We start from the raw sequence: 9,093 nt of genomic DNA, 5'->3' as shown, positions 1-9,093 counted from the left end.
TGTCAGAAAATTAAAAATTGGTTTAGAAGCATATTCCCGACGAGTGACATCGGTAAAAATTGAAAATTACCATAAATCAATTTATCTTGGTGGAGGTATTCCCCGTAAACTTAGATTTGCACGATAAATACTTGTTAAGGTCGTGACATCGAAATATAAATTGGTTTACAAGCTCGTCCTTGAGTGACATCGGTAAAAAATGGAAAATTACCATCAATCAATTTATCTTGGTGGAAATACTCTCGGAAACTTAGATTTGGATGAACTATACTCTCTAAGATCGTGACATCGAAATAAAATTTGGTTTAGCTGAATAAGCCATGTCCAAGAGTGACATTGGTAAAAAAACTTAGATATCGAGTCTTGTCGATGAAGCCAATCATAGTCGTTCGTGAATTCATAATTCCGACCAATCAAATAAACTAGTTTCACCTGATAACCTAACATCCCCAAACATCCTTGCCAATATTATCAGTAAATCGGTCTGATACGACCAATAATGCGATATTATCGGATATTCATATATATGTGTCGCTAATATTTCATGTTTCGTCCAGATTAAAGGCACAGACATGATAAAATCCTATATTACCGACCAGTATTTGAAAACATAAATATTGATCTCGGTTCTTTTAATACAAATTTAATTGTAAGAGCTAGCTAGAATTGCTTCTAAGATTATGAATTGGGATTTTAATCAAAAAAAAATGCACCAAAAAAGCATTTATGATCTTCCAGAGCACTAGTTGTACTATATTAATAATTTATTATTTTACTTCTAAGAATATGTGAATTGTGAATAAAATAGTGTAATGCAGTTGACTCAGTAGTAAGGAATAGATAGTACTCTATCCAAGTCACTAGTAACAAAGGAATTAGCTAGTACTCCAACAATAACTTAAGTACTCTAGTTTGCAGTGGTATTTTTTGATCTTTGATCTTTTCTACTTTAACAATCTGTGTAGAATATTCTAGTGGGACCCTGTCCTAAATACCAGCCCCATCACTAAATACTAGGAGTATATATATGGAACATTCCTATGATTGATTTTTGGCTTTGAGGGGTACATTCATATGGTAGTTGTACTTTGGGACTTCTTGTTATGTGTGACTGAAAGAGAAGTATTATAACAAGAGCCTGTATTGTGTGACCTTCTGGAGTTTATTCTCTCCTTCAAAAGCAGTGTTCTGTCAATCACAACGCTACTGCTTTTGTCAATCATCATTACTCGGTTTCTCATTTTTGTCAATCATCACAATGATTCCCTTATTTTTTGTGCGCATGCAAAATAAGAAGATGTAGGTAGCCATAATGAGTATCTTGTGCGGTTGGGTACATGCAAAAGAAAAGATATATCTCTTCAGTACTCCTCTTCTTCTGATTTTTTGTGCGCGTGCAAAAGAAGAAGATCTAGGTAGCCATAATGAGTATCTTGTGCGGCCTTGTTGGGTACATGCAAAAGAAAAGATAGATGTCTTTGGTACTCCTCTTCTTCTGTTTTTCCAAATAATATAGAGAAGATTATTTTTTGTTTCTAAAATGTCTGTCACATTGGGTTGGCTTGACCCAAATTTTGCATTGGTGGCAAGATCCCTTGTGGTCCAGTCTTTCCATAAATTAATGCTATATTTCTTCCATTTTGGTTGTGCCTAAATTAAAATTAAAAATCTGATAACTGTCATAAGGGATTATGTTTATATAAGGTATATTATGGAAAACTGAGTTGACTCGACGAGTTAAGATAATGAAAATTGATTGATTAACAAACAAATATCAAGCAAAGAATTTGAACACGAGCATATATTAAAGAATCAATATTTTTATATTATTCATTCTAAAACTAAACGAAGCAAAATAATACCAACATCCTCAATACTAAAAAACAAAAACCACATTATTCAAAAGTTTCTTTGATAATCTGCTCAACTAAAACCATGGCATATGGTACTCGTGTTGCAGCGTTAGCATGCTGTGCTGGAACTTCAAGTACATTTTCTTCTAGAGGTGTCTCCCTGGGTATTTCTGGTGTGCCAGACACAGTTTCACCAACAGGCTCATTCGAAGGAATGGGAGCATGGACACTATCCATTTCAACAGAAGCAGAAGCAGGAAGAGTAAGATTGTCAACATGAGCTTGAACTTCAGCTAACAGGGGCATGCCAGGAACCTTTTACACACGCCATCAATAGTTATGGTGATCCTTAGCTTTCTAGGGACAGCCATTACTATCCTTGGAATTGTTTTAATGCTCGTGGTATTGTTCTTATTGGAACTCATTTTCTTCGTCTAATATATCAATCTATCTTTTATGCTAGTGTGGTTTGTACGACCTCTTTAATTAATAGTATATATATATGTATGTATTAGAAAAACCCTAATTTTTTTAGGTTAGGAGCATTATATCCAATTACCTAATTTAGTTGTATTCCGCATATCACTCTCAAATAAACAAAATATAACAGTTTCCATATTGATAAATATATTCTCATATACGCGTACAACACCACATTGATTTTGATATATAGTATGATTTATCTAAATACAGAAAAATAACAGGAAAAAATTGCGTAAACACAACCATGTTGATTGAGTACATATATGCTTTATCTTACAGTAGATCATAATCATGTATTCTTCGCTAATGTGCATGCCTTGGCTAAACTCTTGCCAAATCTGTAGGTATCTGAAGTATCTCTCTCTCCATGATTCGCCATGCCTAATCTTCTCTGAACAAATTTCTATTTTTGGTGTAATTACCTCAGTAATTCACACCTACTCAAATCCATGCACAACAATTCCGTCCAGCCAAGCGCTATAACCATGCCCAAATTCTCTTTTGACTTTCGTATATTGGTCAACACCATAAATTACAGCTATATATGATTGGCAATAGCAATATATATTGGGATCATTTTTTTTCTTCAAAAGATTAATATACTATGGTCATAACCCTAATTTTTAAATTTGCAATGGACACATAAATAGAATGTTGATAAACTGGAATAAATCTCACACAACCACGTGAAAATATCGGTTTCTTCTTTGGATCATGGATTTTTAAATAAGGCATGCTGATTAAGGATGAGACCATTGGACAAACGGTGTAACGGTTCGCACCCCTTCGTATTACGCTTCACATTAACCGAATAGATTTTGAAACACCAAAAGACGTGAAAATTCCAACAGGTGTGTTGTGTGGGGACACGTATTGCATCCATTGGATGTCTATATAAGCATTCAACAAAAACGAAATCCTAAATACTTCTACATTAAAATAAAAATATTTCACCAGTAATAGTAATGGAAATGTTACCGGATTTAACTCCCAAGATACTACACCTCCTCCCAAGTACAGAATGTATTTTGGAAAGCAAATGTGTATGCAAAGAGTGGAATTCTGTCCTTGCAGACAAAAGAATTGGACTCCTTTTCGGTTTCACTCAAAAAGTGACAGAAGAAAAAGTTACGCTACTCTTCTAAAGAGAACAAATTGAGGAGGAAGATTACTACACGATGATGGGAGATTTTTAACAGATGTTATTTGGAAACAATAGTACCTGGAACATTATCCGATCCTATGATGAAAACATGTCACACCCAATCGTTGGATCTTGTAATGGTCTGGTATGTTTTTATGTTTCACACCACGACATACAAGATCCTATCTATATTATGAATCCAACAACGGGTGAGCACCTCCATCTGCCACAAATATGCGATCCAACACCAGCGCCACAAATTAGTTGGGATCCACGATTCGTCGTAGGGGGTTCGGCAATTGTCAACATACCGGTGAATACAAAGTAGTTCGAATTCAAGTGGACGGTAAAGTGGACGTACACACTCTAGGAGACAACAGGGATGGAGGAACATCAGATATTTTCCTTTTACTTTTTGGGATTCAGGTGTGTACACACATTGTTGTATTTTTTGGATAAATCATTATTTTTATGACAATATTCAGATAGTATCTTTCAATTTGGATAATGAGACATTCTAGTCACATTCTCCACCCCCGCATAATATTTATGAGAATGGTGGTTTCAGTACTCCAAAACTTGGCATGGTCTTGTCTGGAGTTCGCCTTTTATTTTACAACATTCACGATATTTATGATCTCCGGATTGATTTTTGGGCACCCATTTCGGATAATGATATTCATGCACGGTCACCAGGTGTAGAATAGAATTGGGAACTTAAGAGGAGCATTGTCTTGGAAGAGCCTTTGAATCTATGGTGGCCGCCTTATAAGCTTATAGCCTTGGGAAAGAACAACGACGTCATATTGCAACACAACCGCTGTTTAGCGCGTTATAATGAACTCACCAGAACTTTGACATAAATTGTGGAGATAAGGTGGGCAAAGGTTAGAGTTATTCCTCATATGAGGAGCACCGTCTCGTTGAGGAATTTTGGAGGACAATCGGAAACATGTACTGACGATGACCATGCCACAAACATATTCCGAGTGTACTGTTTTTGTTTTTGTTTTGATTAGAGTAATGTAGTTTGGTGTTCAATATATATATACTACATATTTTTAAAAGTACTATTTCTCATCTTTGATTTTTTTTTTCGTATCTTGTTTGGACTAAAAGTTGTTTTTGAAATCTGAAGAATCAGAGTTGGTCTTATTTTGGGTAATAATGGTTGGTATTTTATTTAATGGAGTTAATGCTTTTAAACATATTCCTGACTAATTTAGAGGGGGATTTTCTTTTATGGTGGTCAATTTGGTATATAGGGAGGCATTTCTATATTCCAGTTGTATTTATGGTTATAAATTTTGCGAATCTATAGGGAGACTTTTATGAGTTCATTATTGTAGAAAATATGATATCAAAGACTTGATGAAAGGAACACATAACTAAAACTAAAACAAACTTCTCTTGATTGATGTATTTCGACTCATGGATTGATGTATTTCGACTCATGGCTCAACAACCTATTTATATGAGTAACAAACTTGACTCTCAAGAAAAATAACTTTCCAAACATAATCAAACTCTAACAAAGAAACTTCTAGACAATTCTCACGTAAATAAACTCTTAAAACCAGTAATACTTGCAACCCAAATAAACTTCTATAAACCGTACCATGTCAACAAGAGTTGTTGATCCATTCACTTCATGTCAACTGTACCAGTTGACTCAACCATATTGGTTTATTCTTCAGAGTATCTTGGTTTATTCTTCAACAATTATAATAAAATCCGAGAGGGGAAAAGAAAAATGTAAAAAAAAAAGAAGTGAGAATTTGAGATGCAAATGGTATAAGTGATTGATAGACAAATCAATGATGATATTCTTGAAAATGCACACGAATGAAAAAGATTTTGTGACTAATCGGGATTCTTTTTATAGAAGAATTATTGATATGAAACTGGTGTTTGACACCAAAACACAAAACCAGAACATAAATGGGCAAAAAGAGAGATACATTAATTATGGTACCATTAGCCCATATTTGTAGTGATAAATTCACGTTTTATATTTTATGGATAGTTCATGTTTTATATTATCAACCAATGCCGTTATAAATATTGAGATGTTGTTGTGACGGATATTCTAATTCCAGGAGATAAACATTAGTGAATTGGTGCCTTTTTATACCTACTTCATGACGTAATGGTTATCCTTTAGATTTTGTTTCCTTTTAAATAAAAATTCAGTTATAGGTTTAAGCTATAACCGCTTATAAGATAAAACAGGCAAATATGCTTTACTTGCCTGCTCATTAAGGACGCGACCTTTCAAAGATAAAACATGCAAATATGCGTTACTTGTCTGCTCATTAAAGACGCGACCTTTCAAATAATGCCTGCTCATCAAGGACGCAACCATTCGCCAACAGGTGTATTGGATGTCTATATAAGCGTTACTCGTATCTGCTTGTAGCATTCTACAATATTAAGAAAATCTTAAATGCTTTAAAAAAAATTTTTTGATAATCTTTCATCAGTATAATAGTGATGGATATGTTGCCGGAATTAACTACCAAGATACTACAGCACCTCCAAACTGCATAAAGCATTTTAGCAAGCAAATGTGTTTCCAAAGAGTGGAATACTATCCTCGGGGACAAAAGAATTGGACTCCTTTTTGGTGTCACACCAAGAATAGGGAAAGAAGTTACTCAACTCTTTTATAAAGAGGAAGATTTCATCCCGATCGTAACAACCAACAATGACGACGCCCCGAATGATGGAACCCATGAAGATTTGCCTAAGTTGCACCCAGTAGTTGGATCTTGCAATGGTCTGGTCTGTTTTTCTGTTTCACACCATGGCATACAAGATCATGTATATTATATGAATCCAGAAACTAGTGAGCACCTACATCTGCCACAACTATGCATCCCAATTATTGCACGAGATCAAGTACTTTCTTGGTATCCCGTAATTGGGGGTTTCGGATACTGTCAACGTACCGATGAGTACAAGGTAGTTCGAATTCACATGGATGGTAAAGTTCAAATACACACTCTAGGAGACAAGAAAGGATGGAGGAACATAGCATGGGAGATTCCTTATATTTTTCGGAGTTCAGGTGTGTACGCACATGGTTGTATTTTTTGGAAGGATTGTTGTCAGTGGGATAGTGGCATAGTTTCTTTCAATTTGGACACTGAGACACTTCATCAACATTCGCGACCCCTGCATCATATTCATAGGAGAGAAAATTCCCATCAGTTGGGATGGTTATGTTCGGAGTTCGCCTTTTATTTTACTACATCCATGAGGCATGCTGTGATGAGGGGATTAATCAGCCCCGGATAGATTTCTGGGCCCCCATTTCCAAAAAAAAATATTCATACATGGGCACCTGGCGGGGAATGGAATTGGAATCATAAGATAAACATTTTCTTGGAAAAGGATGAGGATGAAGGGTGGCCGGCCTATTACCCGATAGCTTTTGGAAAAAACAAGGACCTCCTATTGTGGCAGAATGGGTGTTTATTGAGTTACAATGCACTCACCATAACTTGGATGGAAATTTGGGGAACACAACTGTGGGAAACAAGCAAGGTTGCAATTATTCCTCATATGAGGAGCGCTATCTCGTTGAAGAATTTTGGTGGAAAATCGGAAACATGTACTCATGATGTCCATGCCACTAACACATTCCTTGGGTTATCTATGTAGCTTTTTTTTCTTGTAGTTATGTTGTTTTTTATTTTTTTGTATTTGGATTTGGATTTTCCCTATGTACAATTTATTCCTTGGGTATATAGCTTTTTTTTCTCTTGTAGTTGTGTCTTTTTTTTTTTTTTGGTGTTTGGATTATTTTCTATGTTGAAATGTACAATTTAGTTTGAGTCATTGTTTAGCTAGACAACCTTTGGTTTTTTTCCTTTTTTTACGTTACACCTATGGTCCAGCCGTCCGGGCCACCCCAACCCACCTAGGTAATTAGTCGAAAAGTAGAAAAATTATTTGGGTATTTCCTAAGAGATCATGATTTATTTTAGTTTATTATGTTCAGAATGTATATATCATATTAAAAAAGAAATTAGATAAACATGAAAATATTCATTCCATATATCATTATACTGCTACAATATCTCATTTTTTAGTAATATGGAAATTGAAATATTCGGTGTAAATACCAAAGAATCGTGATTTAAGATAATGATGGAAAACCTAAAAAATTAGAGTTTTCAAATTACACCAAGCATAGAAAAAAACTAACATAGAGTATTAAGAGGGATTGTTGATATGAAATTGATGAGAGGATCCAAAAACTTCATAGACTGACGCGACCATTCGCCAACACGTATATTGGATGTCTATATATATATAAGCTTTATACTCGTATTTGCGTCACAATAAGAAAATCCTAAAATCTTGTAATTTTTTTTTTATAATATTTCATCAGTATAATAGTGATGGATATGTTGTCGGAATTAACTACCGAGATACTTCAGCGCCTCCAAACTACAGAAATCGTTTTAGCAAGCAAATGTGTATGCAAAGAATGGAATACTATCCTTGGGGACAAAAGAATTGGATTCCTTTTTGGTGTCACACCAAGAATGGGGAAAGATAAAGTTACCCAACTCTTTTATAGAGAGGAAGATTTCAGCCCGATCGTAACGGCCAACAATCATGATGCCCCGAATGATGGAACCCATGATGATTGGATTATGTTGCACCCAATAGTTGGATCTTGCAGTGGTCTGGTTTGTTTTTATGTTTCACACCACGGCATACAAGATCATGTATATATTATGAATCCAGAAACTGGTGACCACCTCCATCTGCCATAACTATGCATCCCAATTGCAGCAGATCAAGTACTTTCGGGGTATCCACGATACAACGTAATTGGGGGTTTCGGATACTGTCAATGTACCAATGAATACAAGGTAGTTCGAATTCACATGGATGGTAAAGTCCAAATACACACTTTAGGAGACAAGAGGGGATGGAGGAACATAGCATGGGAGATTCCTTATACTTTTCGAAGTTCAGGTGTGTATGCACACGGTTGTATTTTTTTTTGGATAGATTGTTGTCAGCAAGATATTGGCATAATATATTTCAATTTGGACACCGAGACGTTCCATCAATATTTTCCACCCCCGCATCATATTCCTGTCAGTGAATTTTGGATCAATACTTACCCATCACTTGGGATGCTCATGTTCGGAGTTCGCATTTTATTTTACTACATCCATGAGGGAATTGATCGGCCCCGGATAGATTTTTGGGCTCCCATTTCCAAAGAAAATATTCATACATGGGCACCTGGAGGGGAATGAAATTGGAATTATGAGATAAGCATTTTCTTTAAAGAGGATGAATGGCCGACACCCGATAGCCTTTATAAATAACAAGGAACTCTTATTTTGGCAGAATAGGTGTTTATTGCGTTACAATACACTCACCAGAACTTGGACGGAAATTTGGGGGGCACTACCGTGGGAAACAAGAGTTGCAAATTATTCCCCACATGAGGAGCGCTGTCTCGTTGAAGAATTTTGGTGGACAATCGGAAACGTGTACTCATGATGTCCATGCCACTAACACATTCCTAGGCTTATCTATGTAGCTTTTTTTCTTGCAGTTGTGTTTTTTTTTTTTTTTTTG

The sequence above is a fragment of the Papaver somniferum genome, unplaced genomic scaffold (genome assembly GCF_003573695.1).
Source record: "Papaver somniferum cultivar HN1 unplaced genomic scaffold, ASM357369v1 unplaced-scaffold_135, whole genome shotgun sequence".
Lineage (NCBI taxonomy): Eukaryota > Viridiplantae > Streptophyta > Magnoliopsida > Ranunculales > Papaveraceae > Papaver > Papaver somniferum.
This window is presented reverse-complemented; position numbering follows the sequence as displayed.